The sequence below is a fragment of the Pan troglodytes genome, chromosome 23 (assembly GCF_028858775.2).
Source record: "Pan troglodytes isolate AG18354 chromosome 23, NHGRI_mPanTro3-v2.0_pri, whole genome shotgun sequence".
NCBI classification, from domain to species: domain Eukaryota; kingdom Metazoa; phylum Chordata; class Mammalia; order Primates; family Hominidae; genus Pan; species Pan troglodytes.
In genome coordinates this window covers 53,500,546-53,524,904 of record NC_086016.1, presented here as the reverse complement: position 1 = coordinate 53,524,904, position 24,359 = coordinate 53,500,546, and positions in this window count along the sequence as shown.

Here is a 24,359-nt window from a genome sequence, read left to right as displayed (position 1 = left end):
CGGTACCTGTATAAATATGGAAATACCCACACCGCTATCTCTATAAACATGGAAATAGCTACACTGATTTCTCTATAAACATGGAAATATCTACAATGCAATCTCTATATACATGGAAATATCTACACCGCCATCTCTATAAACGTGAAAATATCTACACCGCCATCTTCGGAAACATGGATGTATCTACACCGTCAACTGTATAAACATGGAAATATCTACACTACTATCTGTATAAACATGGGTATATCTTCACTGCCATCTGTATAAACATGGAAATATCTACACCGCCATCTGTATAAAGATGGAAATATCTACACCGCAATCTGTATTAATATGGAAATACCTACACCGCTACCTCTATAGACATGTAAATATCTCCTCCGCTATCTGTATAAACATGGAAATAACTACACTGCCATCTGTATAAAGATGGAAATATCTACACCGAGAGCTGTATAAACATGGAAATATCTATACCGCTATCGGTATAAACATGGAAATACCAACACCGTTATCTGTATAAACGTGAAAATATCTACACCACTATCTCTATAAACATGAAAATACCTACACCACCATCTCTATAAGCATGGAAATATTTACACCGCTATCTGTATAAACATGGAAATATCTACACCGCTATCTGTATAAACATGGAAATATCTACACCGCTATCTGTATAAACATGGAAATATCTACACCGCAATTTTTGCAAAGATGGAAATACCTACACTGCTATTTCTGTAAAAAAGGAAATATCTACACCGCTACCTGTATAAACATGGAAATATCAACACCTCTCTCTGTATAAACGTGGAAATATGTACACCGCCATCTGTATAAACATGGAAATATCTACAACGCCATCTGTATAAACATGGACATATCTACACCAATAACTGTATGAACATGCAAATATCTACACCGCCATCTGCATAAACATGGAAATATCTACACCACCATATTTATAAACATGGAAATATCTACACCGCCATCTTTATAAACATGGAAATATTTACACTGCCCTCTGTATACACATGGAAATATCTACACAGCCATCTGTATAAACATGGAATTATCTACAATGTTATCTGTGTAAACATGGAAATATCTACACAGGCATCTCTATAAACATGGAAATATCTACACCGCTATCTCTATAAACATGGAAATAACTACACCGCTACGTCTATAAACATGGAAATATCTACACGGCCTTCTCTATAAACATGGAAATATCTAAACCGCCGTGTGTGTAAACATGGAAATATCTACACCACTATCAGTATAAATATGGAAATATCTGCACTGCAATCTGTATAAAGATGGAAATATCTACACCGCGAGCTCTATAAACATGGAAATATCTACACCGCTATCTGTATACACATAGAAATACCAACACCGCTATGTGTATAAACATGGAAATATCTACACCGCTATCTATATAAACATGGAAATATCTACCCCAATATCTCTTTAAACATGGAAATAGCTACACTGCCATTTGTATAAACACGTAAATATCTACACCGCTATCTGTATAAACATGGAAATATCTACACCGCTATCTCTATAAACATGCAAATATCTACACCGACATCGGTATAAACATGCAAATATCTACACAGTCTTCTGTATGAACATGGAAATGTCTACACCACCATCTCTATAAACATGGAAATATCTACACCGCCAGCTGTATACACATGGAAATATCCACACAGCCATCTGTATAAACATGGAAATATGTTCAACAATATCTCTTTAAACATGGAAATATCTACACGGCTATCTGTATAAACGTGGAAATATCTACACCGCTATCTGTATAAATGTGGGAAAATCTACACCGCTATCTGTAAAAACATGTAAATATCTACACCGCTATCTGTATAAATATGGAAATATCTACACAGCTATCAGTATAAACATGGAAATATCTACAACTCTTTCTGTGTAAACATGGAAATACCTATACAGCAATCTTTTTAAACTTTTAAATAACTACATCGCTATCTGTGTAAACATGGAAATATCTACACCACAATCTGTGCAAAGATGGAAATACCTACACCGCTATTTCTGTAAACATGTAAATATCTACAACTCTATCTGTATAAACATGGAAACATCTCCACCGCTATCTGAATAAACATGGAAATATTTACACAGCTATCTGTATGAACATGGAAATATCTACACCGCAATCTGTGCAAAGATGGAGAAATCTACACCACTATGTGTGTAAACATGGAAATATCTACACTGCAATCTGTTCAAAGATGGAAAAATCTGGAATGCTATCTTTGTAAACATGGAAATATCTACACCGCTATCTGTATAAACATGGAAATAACTACACCGCTATCTCTGTAATCATGGAAATATCTTCACCGCCATCTCTATAAACATGGAAATAACTACACCGCCACCTCTATAAACATGGAAATATCTACACCGCCATTTGTATAAACATCTAAATACCTACACAGCCATCTCTATAAACGTGGAAATATCTACACTGCTCTCTGCATAAACATGGAAATTCCTACACCGCTATCTGTATAAACAAGGAAATATCTACACCGCTATCCCTGTAAACTTGGAAATATCAACACCGCTATCCGTATAAACATGGAGATATCTACACCTCTATCTTTGTAAACATGGAAATACCTACAATGCTATCACCATAAACATTCAAATACCTACACCGCTATCTCTATTAACATGGAAATATCTACACCGCTATCTCTAGAAACATGGAAATAGCTACACCGCCATCTCTACAAACTTGGAAATATCTACACCGCCATCTGCGTAAACATGGAAATGTCCACACCGCCATCTGCGTAAACATGGAAATATCAACACGGCTATCCGTATAAACATGGAATTATCTGCAACGCTATCTGTGTAAACGTGGAAATATCTACACCGCTATCTGTGTGAACATGGAAATATCTACACCGCTATCTGTATAAACATGGAAATATCTACACGGCTATCTGTATAAACGTGGAAATATCTACACCGCTATCTGTATAAACGTGGAAATATCTACACCGCTATCTGTAAAAACGTGGAAATATTTACACCGCTATCTGTATAAATATTGAAATATCTACACCGCTATCTGTATAAACATGGAAATATCTACAACTCTATCTGTGTAAACATGGAAATATCTATACAGCTATCTTTTTAAACTTGGAAATATCTACACGGCTATCTGTGTAAACATGGAAATATCTACACCGCAATTTGTGCAAAGTTGGAAATACCTACACCGCTATCTCTGTAAACATGGAAATATGTACACCGTTATCTGTATAAACATGGAAATATCTACATCTCTATCTGTGTAAACCTGGAAATATCTACACTGCCATCTGTATAAACATGGAAATATCTACACAACCATCTGTATAAACATGGACATATCTACACCGATATCTGTATAAATATGGAAATATCTACACCGTTATCCCTATAAACATGGAAATATCTACACCGCTATCTGTATAAACATGGAAATAACTACACCGCTATCTCTATAAACATGGAAATATCTGCACCGCTATCTGTAAAAACATGGAAATAACTACACCGCTATCTCTATAAACATGGAAATATCTACACCGCCAACTGTATAAACATGCAAATATCTACACAGTCTTCTGTATGAACATGGAAATATCTACAAAACCATCTCTATAAACATGGAAATATCTACACTGCCAGCTGTATACACATGGAAATATCTACACAGCCATCTGTATAAACATGGAAATATCTTCACAACTATCTCTATAAACATGGAAATATCTACACCGCCATCTCTACAAACTGGAAACATCTACACCGCCATCTGCATAAACCTGGAAATATCTACACCGCCATCTGCATAAACATGGAATTATCTACACGGCTATCTGTATAAACGTGGAAATATCTACACCGCTATCTGTATAAATGTGGAAATATTTACACCGCTTTCTGTAAAAACGTGGAAATATCTACACCGCTATCTGTATAAACATGGAAATATCTACAACTCTATCTGTGTAAACATGGAAATATCTATACAGCTATCTTTTTAAACTTGGAAATATCTTCATCGCTGTCTGTATAAACATGGAAATATTTACACAGCTATCTTTTTAAACTTGGAAATATCTACACCGCTATCTGTGTAATCATGGAAATATCTACACCGCAATTTGTGCCAAGATGGAAATACCTACACCGCTATCTCTGTAAACATGGAAATATCTACACCGCTATCTTTATGAACACGGAAAAATCTACACCTCTATCAGTATAAAGGTGGAAATAGCTACACCGCCATCTGTATAAACATGGAAATATCTACAACGCCATCTGTATAAACATGGACATATCTACACCAATATCTGTATAAACATGCAAATATCTACACCGCCATCTGCATAAACATGGAAATATCAACACCACCATATTTATAAACATGGAAATATCTACACCACCATATTTATAAACATGGAAATATTTACACTGCCACGTGTATACACATCGAAATATCTACACAGCCATCTGTAAAAACATGGAATTATCTACAACGCTATGTGTGTAAACATGGAAATATCTACACAGGCAACTCTATAAACATGGAAATATCTACAACGCTATCTCTATAAACATGGAAATAACTACACTGCTATCTCTATAAACATGGAAATATCTACACGGCAATCTCTATAAACATGGAAATATCTAACCCGCCATCTGTATAATCATGGAAATATCTACACCACTATCAGTATAAACATGGAAATATCTACACTGTAATCTGTATAAAGATGGAAATATCTACAGCGCGAGCTCTATAAACATGGAAATATCTACCCTGCTATCTGTATAAACATGGAAATACCAACACCGCTGTGTGTATAAACATGGAAATATGTACACCGCTATCTATATAAACATGGGAATATCTACACCAATATCTCCATAAACATGGAAATAGCTACACTGCCATTTCTATAAACATGTAAATATCTACACCATTATCTGTATAACCATGGAAATATCTACACCGCTATCTGTATAAATATGGAAATGTCTACACCACTATCTCTGGAAACATGGAAATGTCTACCCTGGAATCAGTATAAACATGGAAATATCTATACCGCTATCTCTATAAACATGAAAATATCTACACCGCCATCTGTATTAACATGGAAATACCTTCACCGCTATCTGTATAAACAAGGAAATATCTACACCGCTATCACTGTAAACTTAGAAATATCAACAACGCCATCCGTATAAACATGGAAATATCTACACCGCTATCTCTATAAACATGGAAATACCTACACCGCTATCTCTATAAACGTGGAAATACCTACACCGCTATCTCTATAAACATGGAAATATCTACACCTCAATCTCTATAAACATGGAAATATCTACACCGCCATCTCTATAAACATGCAAATATCTACAACGCTATCTGTATAAACATGGAAATATCTACACCGCCATCTGTATAAACATGGAAATATCCACACTGCCATCTGTGGAAAGATGGAAATATCTACACCACGATCTGTATAAACATGGAAATTTCTACACCTCTACCTGTATAAACATGGAAATATCTACACCGTCATCAGTATAAACATGCAGATATCTACACAGTCATCTGTATAAACATGGAAGTATCTACACTACCATCTCTATAAACATGGAAATACCTACACTATCATCTGTATGCACATGAAAATATCTACACAACCATCTGTATAAACATGGAAATATCTACACCGCCATCTCTATAAACATGGAAATATCTACACCGCCATCTCTATAAACATGAAAATATCTACACCGCCATCTCCAGAAACATGGAACTATCTACACCGCCATCGGTATAAACATGGGAATAACTACACCACTATCTGTATAAACATGGAAATATGTACACTGCCATCAGTATAAAGATGGAAATATCAACATTGGGAGCTGAATAAACATGTAAATATCTACACCGCTATCTCTATAAACATGGAAATGTCTACACCAGTATCTCTATAAACATGGAAATATCTTCACCGCAGTCTCTATAAACATGGAGATATATACACTGCTATCTGTATAAACATGGAAATATCTATACCGCTATCTGTATAAACATGGAAATATCTACACCGCTTTCTGTATAAATATGGAAATATCTACACCGCTATCTCTGTAAACATGGAAATGTCTACACCGCTATCTGTATAAACATAGGAATATCTACACCACTATCTCTATAAACCTGAAAATATCTACACCGACATCTGTATAAACATGGAAATACCTACACAGTCAACTGTATTAACTTGGAAATATCTTCACCGCTATCTGTATAAAGATGCAAATATCTACACACTCATCTGTAGAAACATGGAAATATCTACACCAACATCTCTATAAACATGGAAATATCTACACCGCTATCTTTATAAACATGGAAATATCTACAATGCCATCTGTATACACATGGAAATATCTGCACAGCCATGTCTATAAACATAGAAATATCTTCACCGCTATCTGTATAACCATGTAAATACCTACACCGCTGTCTGTATGAACATGGAAGTATCTACAACGCTATCCCTATAAACATGGAAATATGAACACCGCTATCCGCATAAACATGGAAATATCTACACCACTATCTGTATAAACATGGAAATATCTACATCGCTATCACTATAACCATGGAAATACCTACCCCGCTATCTCTTTAAACATGGAAATATCCACACCGCCATTCTGTAAATTTGGAAATATATACTCCGCCATCTGCAAAAACATGGAAATATCTACACCGCCATCTGCATAAACATGGAAGTATATACACCGTTATCTGTATAAACATGGAAATATCTACACCGCCATCTGTATAAACATGGAAATGTCTACACTGCTATCTTTATAAACATGGATATATCTACACTGTTATCTCTATAAATATGGAAATATCTACACCGCCATCTGTATAAAGACGCAAATATCTACACCGTCATCTGTATAAACATGGAAATATCTACACCAACATCTCTATAAACATAGAAATATCTACACCGCTATCTTTATAAACATGGAAATATCTACACTGTTATCTGTATAAACATGGAAATATCTACACCGCCATATGTATAAACATGCAAATATCTACACAGTCATCTGTATAAACATGGAAATATCTACACCAACATCTCTATAAACATGGAAATATCTACAATGCCATCTGTAAAAACATGGATATACCTGTACAGTCATATGTATAAAGATGGAAATATCTACACCGATATCTGTATAAACATTGAAATATCTACACCGATATCTGTATAAACATGGAAATATCTACACCGCCATCTGTATAAACATGGAAATACCAACAACGCTATCTGTATAAACAAGGAAATATCTACATCGCTATCTGTATAAACATGGAAATATCTACACCGCTATCTCTATAAACATAGAAATATCTATCCTGCCATCTATATAAACATGGAAATATCTACACCGCCATCTGCATGAACATGGAAATGTCTACACCGCTATCTGTATGAACATGGATATATCTACACCGCCATCTGTATAAACATGGAAATATCTACACTGCCATCTCTGGAAAGATGGAAATATCTACACCGCGATCTGTATAAACATGGAAATATCTACACCACTACCTGTATAAATATGGAAATATCTAGACCGCGATGTGTGTAAACATGGAAATATCTACACCACAATCTGTATAAACAAGGAAATATCTCCACCACTATCTGTATAAACTTGGAAATATCTACACTGCCATCTGTATACCCATGGAAATAACTACACAGCCGTCTGTATAAACATGGAAATATCTACTCCGTTATCCCTATAAACTTGGAAATACCTACACCGCAATCTCTATATATATGGAAATATCTACAACGCAATCTCTATAAACATGGAAATATCTACACCGCCATCTCTGAAAACATGGAAATATCTCCACCGCAATCTCTATAAACATGGAAATATCTACACTGCTATCTGTATAAACATGGAAATATCTACACCACGATCTGTATAAACATGGAAATACCTCCACCGCTATCTGTATAGACATGGAAACACCTACACGGCTATTTGCATAAACATGGAAATACTTACACCGCTATCTCTATAAACCGGGACATATCTACAACGCTATCTGTATAAACATGGAAATATCTAAACAGCTATCTGTGTAAACATGGCAATATCTACACCGCTATTTCTGTAAAGATGGAAATATCTACACCGCAATCTGTGCAAAGATGGAAATATCTACGCTATCTCTATAAACATGGAATTATATGCACCGCTATCTGTATAATCATGGAAATATCTACAAGGCTATCTCTATAAATATGGAAATATCTACACCGCCATCTGTATAAAGATGGATATACCTACTCCGCGAGCTGTAAAAACATGGATATACCTACACCGCTATCCGTATGAAGATGGATCTATCTACACCGCGAGCTGTAAAAACATGGATATACCTACACCGCTATCCGTATGAAGATGGATATATCTACACCGCGAGCTGTAAAACCATGGATATATCTACACTGCTATCCATATAAACATGGAAATAGCAACACCACTATCTGTATATAAATGGAAATATCTACACTGCTATCTGTATAAACATGGAAATATCTACCCCACTATCTCTATAAACATGGAAATTCCTACACCGCCATCTCTATAAACATGGAATTATGTACCCCGCTATCTCTATAAACTTAGAAATATGGACACTGCCATCTCTATAAACATGAAAATATCTACACCGCCATCAGCATAAACATGTAAATAACTACACCGCCGTCTGTATAAATATGGAATTATCTACACCGCCATCTCTATATACATAGAAATATCTACACTGCCATCTGTAGAAAGATGGAAATATTTTCACCGAGATCTGCATAAACATGGAAATAACTACACCTCTACCTGTATAAACATGGAAATATTTACACAGCTATCTGTATAAATATGTAAATATCTGCACCACTATCTCTATGAACATGGAAATATCTATACCGCCATCTGTATAAACACGGAAATACCTACACAGTCATCTGTAAAAACACGGAAATATCTACACCACTATCTGTATAAACATGGAATATGTACACGGCCATCGGTATAAAGACGGAAATATCTGCACAGCCATCTCTATAAACATGGAAATATCTACACCGCTATCTGTATAAACATGTAAATAGCCACACCGCTACCTGTATAAACATGGAAATATCTACACCACCATCTGTATAAACATGGAAATATCTACACTGCCATCTGTATGAACATGGAAATATCTACACCGCTATCTCTATAAACATGGATATACCTACACCGCCATCTGTATGAACATGGAAATATCTACACTGCCATCTCTATGAAAATGGAAATATCTACACCGCTATCTCTATAAACATGGAAACACCTACACCGCCATCTGTATAAACATGGAAATATCTACACCGCTAACTGTAGAAACATGGAAATAACTACACCACTATCTGTATAAACTTGGAAATATCTACACCGCCATCTGTATAAACATGGAAATGTCTCCACCGCTATCGGTATAAACATGGAAATATCAACACAGCTATCTGTATAAATATGACAATATCTACATTGACATCTCTATGAACTTGGAAATGACTGCACCACTATCTGAATAAACATGGATATATCTACATGGCTATCTCTATAAACATGGAAATATCTTCACGGATATCTCTATAAACATGGATATGTCTACACCACTATCTCTATTAACATGGAAATATCTGCACCGCCATCTGTAAAAACATGGAAATATCTACACCGCTATCTGTATAAACTTGGAAACATCTACACCGCTATCGTTATAAACATGGAAATATCTGCACCGCTATGTGTATAAACATGGAAATATCTACAACACCATCTGTTTTAACAATGAAATATCTACACCGCTTTCTGTGTAAACATGGAAATATGTACACTGCTATCTGTGTAACGATGGAAATATATACACCGCAATCTGTGTAAATATGGAAATATCTACACCACTAACTCTGTAAACATGGAAATATCTACAACGCTATCTGTATAAACATGGAAATATCTACACCATTATCTGTAGAAACATGGAAATATCTACGTCGCTATCTGTATAAATATGGAAATATCTACACCGCTATCTCCATAAACATCGAAATGTCTACACCGCTATCTGTATAAACATCTAAATATCTACATGGCTATGTCTATGAACTTGGAAATATCTTCACCGCCATCAGCATAAAGATGGAAATACCTATATAGTCCTCTGTATAAATGTGGAAATATCCACACCACTATTTGTATAAGCATGGAAATATCTACACTGCCATCTGTATAAACATGGAAATATCTACACAGCCATGTGTATAAACATGGAAATATCTACACAGGCATCTCTATAAACGTGGAAATAGCTATACCGCTATCTGTATAAACATGGAAATAGCCACACCGTTATCTGTATAAACATGGAAATATCTACACCACCATCTGTAAAAACATGGAAATATTTCCACAGTCATCTGTATAAATATGGAAATATCTACATCTCCAGCTGCGTAAACATGGAAATACCTTCACTGTTATCTGTATAAACATGGAAACATCTACACTGCCATCTGTATAAACATGAAAATAACTACACAGCTACCTATATAAACAAGGAAATACCAACACCGCAATCTGTATAAACATGTAAATATCTACACCGTTATCTGTATAAACATGGAAATATCTACACCGATCTCTGTATAAATATGGAAATATCTTCACCGCTATCTCTATATACATGGAATTGTCTACACCGCTATCTGTATAAAATGGAAATAACTACAACGCCATCTGTATAAACCTGGAAATAGCTACACCGCTATCCGTATAAACATGGAAATACCTACACCGCTATCTGTATAAATATAGAAATATCTACAAAGCTATCTCTATAAACATGGAAATGTCTACAGAGCTATCAGTATAAACATGGAAAAATCTACATGGCTATGTCTATAAATATGGAAATATCTACAACGCTATCAGTATAAACATGGAAATACCTACACAGCCATCTGTATAAACATGGAAATATCTACACCGCTATCTCTATAAACATGGAAATACATACACAGCAATCTGTATAAACATGGAAATATCTACACCGCTACCTGTATAAACATGGAAATATCTACACCGCTATGTTTATAAACTTGGAAATATCTACACCGCCATCTGTATAAACATGGAAATATCTCCACCACTATCTGTATAAATATGGAAATATCTCCACAGCTATCTGTATAAACATGTAAATATCTACACCGTTATCTGTATAAACATGGACATATCTACCCTGTTATCTCTATAAACATGGAAATACCTACACTGCAATAAGTAAACATGGAAATATCCACACCGCTATCTGTATAAACATGGAAATATCTACAATGCTATCTGTGTTAACATGGAAATACCTACACAGCTATCTGTGCAAGCATGGAAATATGTATGCCGCTATCTGCGTAAAGAAGCAAATATCTACACCTCAATCTGTGCAAATATGGAAATATCTACACCGATATCTCTGTAAACATGGAAATATCTACACCACTATCACTGTAAACGTCTAAATATCAACACCGCTATCTGTATAAACATGGAAATATCTACACCGCTATCTCCATAAACATGGAAATAACTACAATGCTATCTCTATAAACATGGAAATAGCCACACAGCTATCCGTATATACATGGAAATATCTACACCGCCATCTGTAAAAATGTGAAAATACCTACACAGTCATCTGTATACACATGGAAATAACCACACTTCCATCTGTATAAACATGGAAATATCTACACCGCTATCTGCATAAACATGGAAATATCTACACAGCTATCTTTATAAACTTGGAAATAGCCACTCCACTATCTGTATAAATATGGAAATATCTACGACACTATCTGTGTAAAGATGGAAATATCACCAATGCAATCTCTATAAACATGGAAATATCTACACCGCTATCTGTATAAACATGGAAATATCTACAACACTATCTGGGTAAGCATGGAAATATCTACAGAGCTATCTGTGTAAACATGTAAATATGTAGACCGCTATCTCTGTAAAGATGGAAATATCTACACTGCAATCTGTGAAAATATGGAAATATCTACACCGCTATCTCTATAAACATGGAACTACCTACACCGCAATTTGTATAAACATGGAAATATCTACACCGCTATCTGTATAAATTTGGAAATATTTACACTGCCATTTGCATAAACATGGCAATACCTCCACCGCTATCAGGAGAAACATGGAAATGTCTACACGGCCATCTGTATATACATGAAAATATCTACACGGCAGTCTGAATAAACATGGAAATATCTACACCGCTATCTGTATAAATATTGAAATATCTACACCACTATCTCCATTAGCATGGAAATATCTACACCACTATCTGTGTAAACATGGAAATATCTAAACGGCTATCTGTATAAACATGGAAACATCTACACCGCTATATGTATAAACATGGAAATATCCACACCGCTATCTCCATGAACATGGAAATATCTACACTGCTATCTGTATAAACGTGGAAATAGCCACACCGCCATCTGTATAAACATGGAAATATCTAAACAGCCATGTGTACATACATGGAAATATCTACATCGCTATCTATATAAACATGGAAATAACAACACCGCTATCTGTATAAACATGGAAATATCTACACCGCCATCAACATATTCATGGAAATATCTGTGCCGCCATCTGTATAAACATGGAAATATCTACACGGTCATCTGTGTATAGATGGAAATATCAACACCGCCATCTCTACAAACATGGAAATATCTGCACCGGTATCTGTATAAATACGGAAATATCTACACCGCGGTCTGTATGAACACGGAAATATCTACACCGCTATGTCTATAAACATGGAAATACCTACACCGCTATCTCTATAAACATGGAAATATCTACACCGCTATCTGTATAACCATGGAAATATCTACACCGCTATCTGTATAAACATGGAAATATCTACACCACGATCTGTATAAACATGGAAATATCTACACCGCGATCTGTATAAACATGGAAATATCTTCACCACGATCTGTATATACACGGAAATATCTACACCGCAATCTGTATAAACATGGTAATACCTACACCACCATCTATATAAACATGGAAATATCTACACCGCGATCTGTATAAACATGGAAATATCTACACCGCTCTCTGTATAAACATGGAAATACCTACACAGCTATCTCTATAAACATGGAAATATCTACACCGCCATCTGTATAAATATGGAAATAACTACAAAGTCATCTGTATAAACATGGAAATATCTACACAGCCAACTGTATAAACATGGAAATATCTATGCAGCCATCTGTATATACATGGAAATATCTACACCTCTATCTGTATAAACATGGAAATAACTACACTGATATTTGTATAAACAAGCAAATATCTACACCGTGATCTGTATAAACATGGAAATATCTATACTGCCATCTCTATAAACATTGAAATATCTACACCCCTATCTGTATAAACATGGAAATATCCACACCGCTATCTCTATAAACATGGAAAAATCAACACCGCTATCTCTATGAACATGGAAATATATACACCGCCATCTCTATAAACATGGAAATATCTACACCACGATCAGTATAAACATGGAAATATCTATACCGCTATCTGTATAAACATGGAAATATCTCCACTGCTATCTCTGTAAACATCGAAATATCTACACCGCCATCTGTATAAACATGGAAATACTTACAAAGTTATCTGTATAAACATGGAAATATCTACAACGCCATCTGTATAAACATGGAAATATCTACAAAGCCATGAGTATATACATGGAAATATCTGCACCGCTATCTATATAAACATGGAAATAACTACACCGCCATCTGTATGAACATGGAAATATCTACACGGTCATCTGTGTATAGATGGAAATATCAACACCGCCATCTGTACAAACATGGAAATATCTGCACCGCTATCTGTATAACCATGGAAATATCTACACCGCGGTCTGTATAAACATGGAAATATCTACACCACTATGTGTATAAACATGGAAATATCTACACCGCTATCTCTATAAATATGGAAATATCTACACCGTGATCTGAATAAACATGGAAATATCTACACCGCTATTTGTATAAACATGGAAATAACCACACCGCGATCGGTATAAACATGGAAATAACAACAACGCGATCTGTATAAACATGGAAATATCTTCAACACGATCTGTATATACATGGAAATATCTACACCGCTATCTGTATAAACATGGTAATATCTACACCACCATCTATATAACATGGAAATATCTACACCGCCATCTATATAAACATGGAAATATCTACAATGCCATCTGTAGAAAGATGGAAATATCTCTACCGCAATCTGTGTAAACATGGAAATATCTACACCGATATCTGTAAAAACATGGAAATATCTACACCGCTATCTGTATAAATATGGAAATATCTACAACGCGATCTGTATAAACATGGAAATATCTACACCGCTCTCTGTATAAACATGGAAATACCTACACAGCTATATCTATAAACATGGAAATATCTACACCGCCATCTGTAAGCATGGAAATACCTACAAAGTCATCTGTATAAACATGGAAATATCTACACAGCCAACTGTATAAACATGGAAATATCTACACAGCCATCTGTATATACATGGAAATATCTACACCGCTATCTGTATAAACATGGAAATAACTACACCGCGATTTGTATAAACAAGCAAATATCTACACCGTGATCTGTATAAACATGGAAATATCTACACCGCCATCTCTATCAATATGGAAATATCTACACCCCTATCTGTATAAACATGGAAATAACTACACCGCTATCTCTATAAACATGGAAATATCTACACCGCTATCTCCATCAACATGGAAATATACACACCGCCATCTCTTTAAACATGGAGGTATCTACAACGCCATCTACATAAACAAGAAAATATCTACACTGCCATCTATATAAACATGGAAATAACTACATCGCCATCTCTATAAACATAGAAATATCTACACTGCCATTTGTAGAAAGATGGAAATATCTACACTGCCATCTGTATAAACGCGGAAATATCTACACCGCTATCTGTATAAACATGGAAATATTTACACCGCAATCTTTATAAACATGGAAATATCTACACCGATATCTGAATAAATATGAAATATCTAAACCGCTATCTCTATAAAAGTGGAAATACCTACACTGCTATCTGTATGAACATGGAAATATCCTCACTGCTGTCTCTATGAACATGGATATATCGACACCGCTATCTCTATAAACATGGAAATATCTACACCGCCATCACTATAAACTTGGAAATATCTACACCGCTATCTGTATAAACATGGAAATAACTACACCGTGATCTGTATAAACATGGAAATATCTACACCGTGATCTGCATAAACATGGAAATATCTAGATCGCTATCTGTATAAATACGGAAATATCTACACAGCTATCTCTATAAACATGGAAATATCTACACCGCCATCAGTATAAACTTGGAAATACCTACAATGTCATCTGTATAAACATGGAAATATCTACACAGCCATCTGTATAAACATGGAAATATCTACTCAGCCATCTGTATAAACATGGAAATATCTACATCGCTATCTGTATAAACAGGGAAATAACTCCACCGCTATCGGTGTAAACATGGAATTGTCTACACCGCTATCTGTATATACATGGAAATATCTGCACCGCTATCTGTATAAACAGGGAAATATCTACACCGCCATCTTTAGAAACCTGGAAATATCTACACCGCCATCTGTATAAACATGGAAATACCTACACCGTTACCTGTATAAATATGGAAATCTCTACACTGCTATCTCTATAATCATGGAAATATCTACAAAGCCATCTGTATATACATGGAAATATCTACACCGCTATCTGTATAAACATGGAAAAATCTACACCGCTATTTGTATAAACAAGGAAATATCTACACCGCAATCTGTTTAAACATAGAAATATATACACAGACATCTGTTTATACATGGAAATATCTACACCGCTATCGGTATAAACATGCTAATAACTACACCGCTATCTGTATAAATGTGGAAATATTTGCACCGCCATCCCTATAAACATGGTAATATCAACATTGCGATCTGTATAAACATGGAAATATCTACACCATGATCTGTGTAAACATGGAAATATCTACTCCGCGATCTGCATAAACATGGAAATATCTGCACCGTGAGCTGTATAAAGATGTAAATATCTACAACGCCATCTCTATAAACATGGAAATATCTACACCCCGATCTGTAAAAACATGGAAATATCCACACAGCTATCTCTATAAACATGGAAAATTCAACCCCGCTATCTATATGAACATGGAAATATCTACACCGCCATCTCTATATACATGGAAATATCTACACCGCGATCAGTATAAACATGGAAATATGTACACCGCTGTCTGTATAAACATGGAAATATCTCCACTGCTATCTCTATAAACATCGAAATATCTACAACGCCATCTGTATAAACATGGAAATACTTACAAAGTTATCTGTATAAACATGGAAATATCTACACTGCCATTTGTATAAACATGAAAATATCTACACAGCCATGAGTATATACATGGAAATATCTACACCGCTATCTATATAAACATGGAAATAACTACACCGCTATCTGTATAAACATGGAAATATCTACACCGCCATCTACTTATCCATAGAAATATCTGTGCCGCCATCTGTATAAACATGGAAATATCTACACGGTCATCTGTGTATAGATGGAAATATCAAAAACGCCATCTGTACAAACATGGAAATATCTGCACTGCTACCTGTATAAACATGGAAATATCTACACCGCAGTCTGTATAAACATGGAAATATCTACACCGCTATCTGTATAAACATGGAAATATCTACACCGCTATCTCTATAAACATGGAAATATTTACACCGCTATCTGTATAAACATGGAAATTTCTACACCGTTACCTGTATAAATATGGAAATATCTACACCGCTATATCTATAAACATGGAAATATCTACACCGCCATCTCTGTAAACATGGAAATACCTATAAAGTCATCTGTGTAAACATGGAAATACCTACACCAACATCTGTATAAACATGGAAATATCTACAATGCCATCTGTATACACATGGAAATACCTACACGGCAATCTGTGTATAGATAGAAACATCAACACCGCCATCTGTACAAACTTGGAAATATCTACACTGGTATCTCTATAAACATGGAAATAACTACACTGCGGTCTGTATAAACATGGAAATATCTTCACCGGTATCAGTATAAACATGGAAATATCTACACCTCGATCTGTATAAACATGGAAATATATACACCGCTATCTGTATAAACATGGAAATATCTGCACCGCTATCTCTATAAACATGGAAATATGTACAAAGACATCTGTATAAACATGGAAATACCTTCACAGTCATGTGTGGAAACATTTAAATATCTACACTGCCATCTGTATAAACATAGAAATATCTACACAGCCCTCTGTATAAACATGGAAATATCTGCACCGCTATCTGTATAAACATGGAAATACTTACACCGCTGTCTCTATAAACATGGAAATATGTACACCGCTATGTGTATAAACATGGAAATATCTCCACTGCTCTCTGTATAAACATGGAAGTATCTCCACCGTTATCTGAATAAACATGGAAATATATACAGCGCCATCTCAATAAACATTGAAATATCTACACTGCCATCTGTAAAAACATGGAAATATCTACACAGTCATCTGAATAAACATGGAAATATCTACACCACCATCTGTATAAACATGGAAATACCTACAATACCATCTGTATACACATGGAAATATCTAAACAGACATCTGTACAAATATGGAATTATCTTCACAGCCATCTGTATGAACATGGAAATATCTACACTGCCATCTGTAGAAAGATGAAAATCCCTACACCGCTATCTCTATAAACATGGAAATATCTACACCGCTATCTGTATAATCATGGAAATATCTACATCGCGATCTGCATACACATGGAAATATCTTCACCACGATCTGTATAAACATGGAAATATCTACACCGCTATCTGTATAAACATGGTAATATCTACACCACCATCTGTATAAAGATGGAAATATCTACACCGCTATCTGTATAAACATGGAAATATCGCCACTGCTATCTCTATAAACATCGAAATATCTACACCGCCATCTGTATAAACATGGAAATACTTACAAAGTTATCTGTATGAACATGGAAATATCTAAACCGCCATCTCTATAAACATGGAAATATCTACACAGCCTTGTGTATATACATGGAAATATCTACACCACTGTCTATATAAACATGGAAATAACTACACCGCTATCTGTATAAACATGGAAATATCTACACCGCCATCTACATATCCATGGAAATGTCTACGCCGCCATCTGTATAAACATGGAAATATCTACACGGTCATCTGTGTATAGATGGAAATATCAACACCGCCATCTGTACAAACATGGAAATATCTGCACCGCTATCTGTATAAACATGGAAATATCTACAACGCGGTCTGTATAAACATGGAAATATCTACACCGCTATCTGTACAAACATGGATATATCTACACCGCTATCTCTATAAACATGGAAATATCTACACCGTGATCTGTATAAACATGGAAATATTTACACCCCTATCTGTATAAACATGGAAATTTCTACACCGTTATGTGTATAAATATGGAAATATCTTCACCGCTATCTGTATAAACACGGAAATATTTACACCGCGTTCTGTATAAACATGGAAATATCTACACCGTGAACTGTATAAAAATGGAAATATCTACACCGCCATCTCTATAAACATGGAAATATCTACATCCCTATCTGTATAAACATGGAAACACCCACACAGCTATCTCTATAAACATGGAAAAATCAACACCGCTATCTCTACGAACATGGAAATATCTACACCGCCATCTCTATAAACATGGAAATATCTACACCGTGATCAGTATAAACATGGAAATATCTACACAGCTATCTGTATAAACATGGAAATGTCTACACCGCTATCTCTATAAACATGGAAATATCTACACCGCCATCTGTATAAACATGGAAATACCTATACAGTCATGTGTGTAAACATGGAAATATCTACACCACCATCTGTATAAACATGGAAATATCTACAATGCCATCGGTATACACATATAAATATCTACACAACCATCTGTATAAACATGTAAATATCTACACCGCCATCTGTATAAACATGGAAATATCTACAATGCCATCTGTAGAAAGATGGAAATATCTACACCGCAATCTGGGTAAACATGGAAATAAATACACCGATATCTGTAAAAACATGGAAATATCTACACCGCTAACTGTATAAACATGGAAATATCTACACCGCGATCTTTATATACATGGAAATATCTACACCGCAATTTTTATAAACATGGAAATATCCACACCGCTATATGTATAAACATGGAATTATCTACACAGCTATCTCTATAAACATGGAAATATCTACACAGCCATCTGTATATACATGGAAATATCTATACCGCAATCTGTATAAACATAGAAATAACTACACCGCTATTTGTATAAACAAGCAAATATCTACACCGTGATCGGTATAAACATGGAAATATCTACACCGCCATCTCTATAAACATGGAAATATCTACACCCCTATCTGTATATACTTGGAAATATCCACACCGCTATCTCTATAAACATGGAAAAATCAACACCGCTATCTCTATAAACATGGAAATATCTACACCGCCATCTCTATAAACATGGAAATATCTACTCCACGATCAGTATAAACATGGAAATATCTACCCCGATATCTGTATAAACATGGAAATATCTCCACTGCTATCTCTACAAACATCGAAATATCTACACGGCCATCTGTATAAACGTGGAAATACTTCCAAAGTTATCTGTATAAACATGGATATATCTACTACGCCATCAGTATAAACATGGAAATATCTACACACCCATGTGTATATACATGGAAATATCTACACCGCTATCTATATAAACATGGAACTAACTACACCACTATCTGTATAAACATGGAAGTATCTACACCGCCATCTTCATATCCATGGAAATATCTGCGCCACCATCTGTATAAACATGGAAATATCTACACGGTCATCTGTGTATAGATGGAAATATCAACACCGCCATCTGTACAAACGTGGAAATATCTGCACTGCTATCTGTATAAACATGGAAATATCAACACCGCGGTCTGTATAAACATGGAAATATCTACACCGCTATCTTTATAAACATGGCAATATCTACACCGCTATCTCTATAAACATGGAAATATCTACACCGAGATCTGTGTAAACATGGAAATATTTACACTGATATGTGTATAAACATTTAAATTTCTACACCGTTATCTTTATAAATATGGAAATGTCTACACCGCTATCTCTTTAAACATGGAAATATCTACACCGCCCTCTGTATAAACATGGAAATAACTATACAGTCATGTGTGTAAACATGGAAATATCTACACCACCATCTGTATAAACATGGAAATATCTACACCGCTATCTGTATAAACATGGAAATATCTACACCGCGATCTGAATAAACATGGAAATACCTACACCGCGATCTGTATAATCATGGAAATATCTACACCGCTATCTGTATAAACATGGAAATATCTACACAGCTATCTCTATAAACATGGAAATATCTACACCGACATCTGTATAAACATGGAAATAACTACAAAGTCATCTGTATAAACATGGAAATATCCACACAGCCATCTGTATAAACATGGAAATATCTACACAGCCATCTGTATATAGATGCAAAAAACTACACCGCTATCTGTATAAACATGGAAATAACTACACCGCTATTTGTATAAACAAAGAAATGTCTACACCGTGATCTGTATAAACATGGAAATATCTACACCGTCATCTTTATAAACATGGAAATATCTACACACCTATCTGTATAAACATGGAAATATCCACACCGCTATCTCTATAAACATGGAAAAATCAATACCGCTATCTCTATGACCATGGAATTATCTAAACCGCCATCTCTATAACATGCAAATATCTACACCACGATCAGTATAAACATGGAAATATCTAAACTGCTATCTTTATAAACGTGGAAATATCTCCACTGCTATCTCTATAAACATCGAAATATCTACACCGCCATCTGTATAAACATGGAAGTACTTACAAAGTTATCTGTATATACATGGAAATATCTACACCGCCATCTGTATAAACATAGAAATATCTACACAGCCATGTGTATATACATGGAAATATCTACAGCGCAATCTATATAAACATGGAAATAACTACACCGCTATCTGTATAAACATGGAAATATCTACACTGACATCTGCATATCCATGGAAATATCTGCGCCGCCATCTGTATAAACATGGAAATATCTACAAGGTCATCTATGTATAGATGGAAATATCAACACCGCCATCTGTACAAACATGGAAATATCTGCACCGCTATCTGTATAAACATGGAAATATCTACACCGCGGTCTGTATAAACATGGAAATATCTACACCGCTATCTGTATAAACATGGAAATATCTACACCGCTATCTCTATAAACATGGAAATAACTACACCGTGATCTGTATAAACATGGAAATATTTACACCGCTATCTGTATAAATATGGAAATATCTGCATAGGCATCTGTGTAAACATGGAAATATCTACACCGCTATCTCTATAAACATGGAAATATCTACAATGCCATCTGTATAAACATGGAAATACCTATACAGTCATCTGTGTAAACATGCAAATATCTACGCCACCATCTCTATAAACATGGAAATATCTACAATGCCATCTGTATACACATGGAAATACCTACACGACAATCTGTGTATAGATGGAAACATCAACACCGCCATCTGTACAAACATGGAAATATCTACACTGCTATCTCTATAAACATGGAAATATCTACACTGCGGTCTGTATAAACATGGAAGTATCTACACCGGTATCTGTATAAACATGGAAATATCTACACCACGATCTGTATAAACATGGAAATATATCCACCGCTATCTATATAAACATGGAAATATCTGCACCGCTATCTCTATAAACACGGAAATATCTACAAAGCCATCTGTATAAACATGGAAATACCTGCACAGTCATGTGTAGGAACATGGAAATATCTACACTGCCATCTGTATAAACATAGAAATATCTGCACAGACCTCTGTATAAATATGGAAATATCAGCATAGGCATCTGTGTAAACATGCAAATATCTGCACCGCTATCTGTATAAACATGGAAATACCTACACCGCTGTCTCTATAAACATGGAAATATGTACACCGCTATGTGTATAAACATGGAAATATCTCCACTGCTGTTTGTATAAACATGGGAATATCTCAACCGTTATCTGTTTAAACATGGAATTATCTGCAGCGCCATCTCGATAAACATTGAAATATCAACACTGCCATCTGTGAAAACATGGAAATATCTACACAGTCATCTGAATAAACATGGAAATATCTACACCACCATCTGTATGAACATGGAAATACCTACAATACCATCTGTATACACATGGAAATATCTATACAGACATCTGTATAAATATGGAAATATCTACACGGCCATCTGTATAAACATGGAAATATCTACACTGCCATCTGTAGAAAGATGGAAATATGTACACCACTATCTCTATAAATATGGAAATATCTACACCGCCATCGCTATAAACATGAATATATCCACACTGCCATCTCCATAAAGATGGAAGTATCTACTCCGAAATGTGTATAAACACGGTAATATCTACACCACTATCTGTGTAAACATGGAAATATCTACACCGCTATCTGTATAAACATGGAAATATCTACACCGCTATCTGCATGTCCATGGAAATATCTACGCCGCCATCTGTATAAACATGGAAATATCTACACCGCCATCTGTGTATAGCTGGAAATATCAACACCGGCATCTGTGCAAACATGGAAATATCTACATCGCTATCTCTATAAACATGGAAATATCTGCACTGTCATCTGTACAAACATGGAAATACCTATACAGTCATCTGTATAAACATGGAAATATCTACAATGCCATCTGTATACACATGGAAATATCTACACAGCCATCTGTATAAACATGTAAATATCTACACTGCTATATCTATAAACATGGAAATATCTACACCGCCATCTCTATAAACATGAAAATATCTACACTGCCATCTCCATAAACATGGAACTAACTACTCCTCCAGCTGTATAAACATGGAAACATCTACACCGCCATCTGTGTGAATAAGGAAATATCTAAAATGCCATCTGCATACAGATATAAATATCTGCACCGCGAGCTGTATAAACATGGAAATATCTACATCGCTATCTGTATAAAAGTGGAAATACCAACAACGCTATCGGTATAAACATGGAAATATCTACAACGCCATCTATATAAACCTGGAAATATCTACACCGCTATATCTATAAACATGGAAATACCTACACCGCTATCTCTATAAACATGGAAATATCTACACCGCTATCTGTATAATCATGGAAGTATCTACATCGCGATCTGTATACACATGGAAATACCTTCAGCACGATCTGTATAAACATGGAAATATCTACACCGCTATCTGTATAAACATGATAATATCTACACCACCATCTGTATAAAGATGGAAATATCTACACCGCTATCTGTATAAACATGGAAATATCGCCACTGCTATCTCTATAAACATCGAAATATCTACACCACCATCTGTATAAACATGGAAATACAGACAAAGTTATCTGTATGAACATGGAAATATCTAAACCGCCATCTCTATAAACATGGAAATACCTACACAGCCATGTGTATATACATGGAAATATCTACACCACTGTCTATATAAACATGGA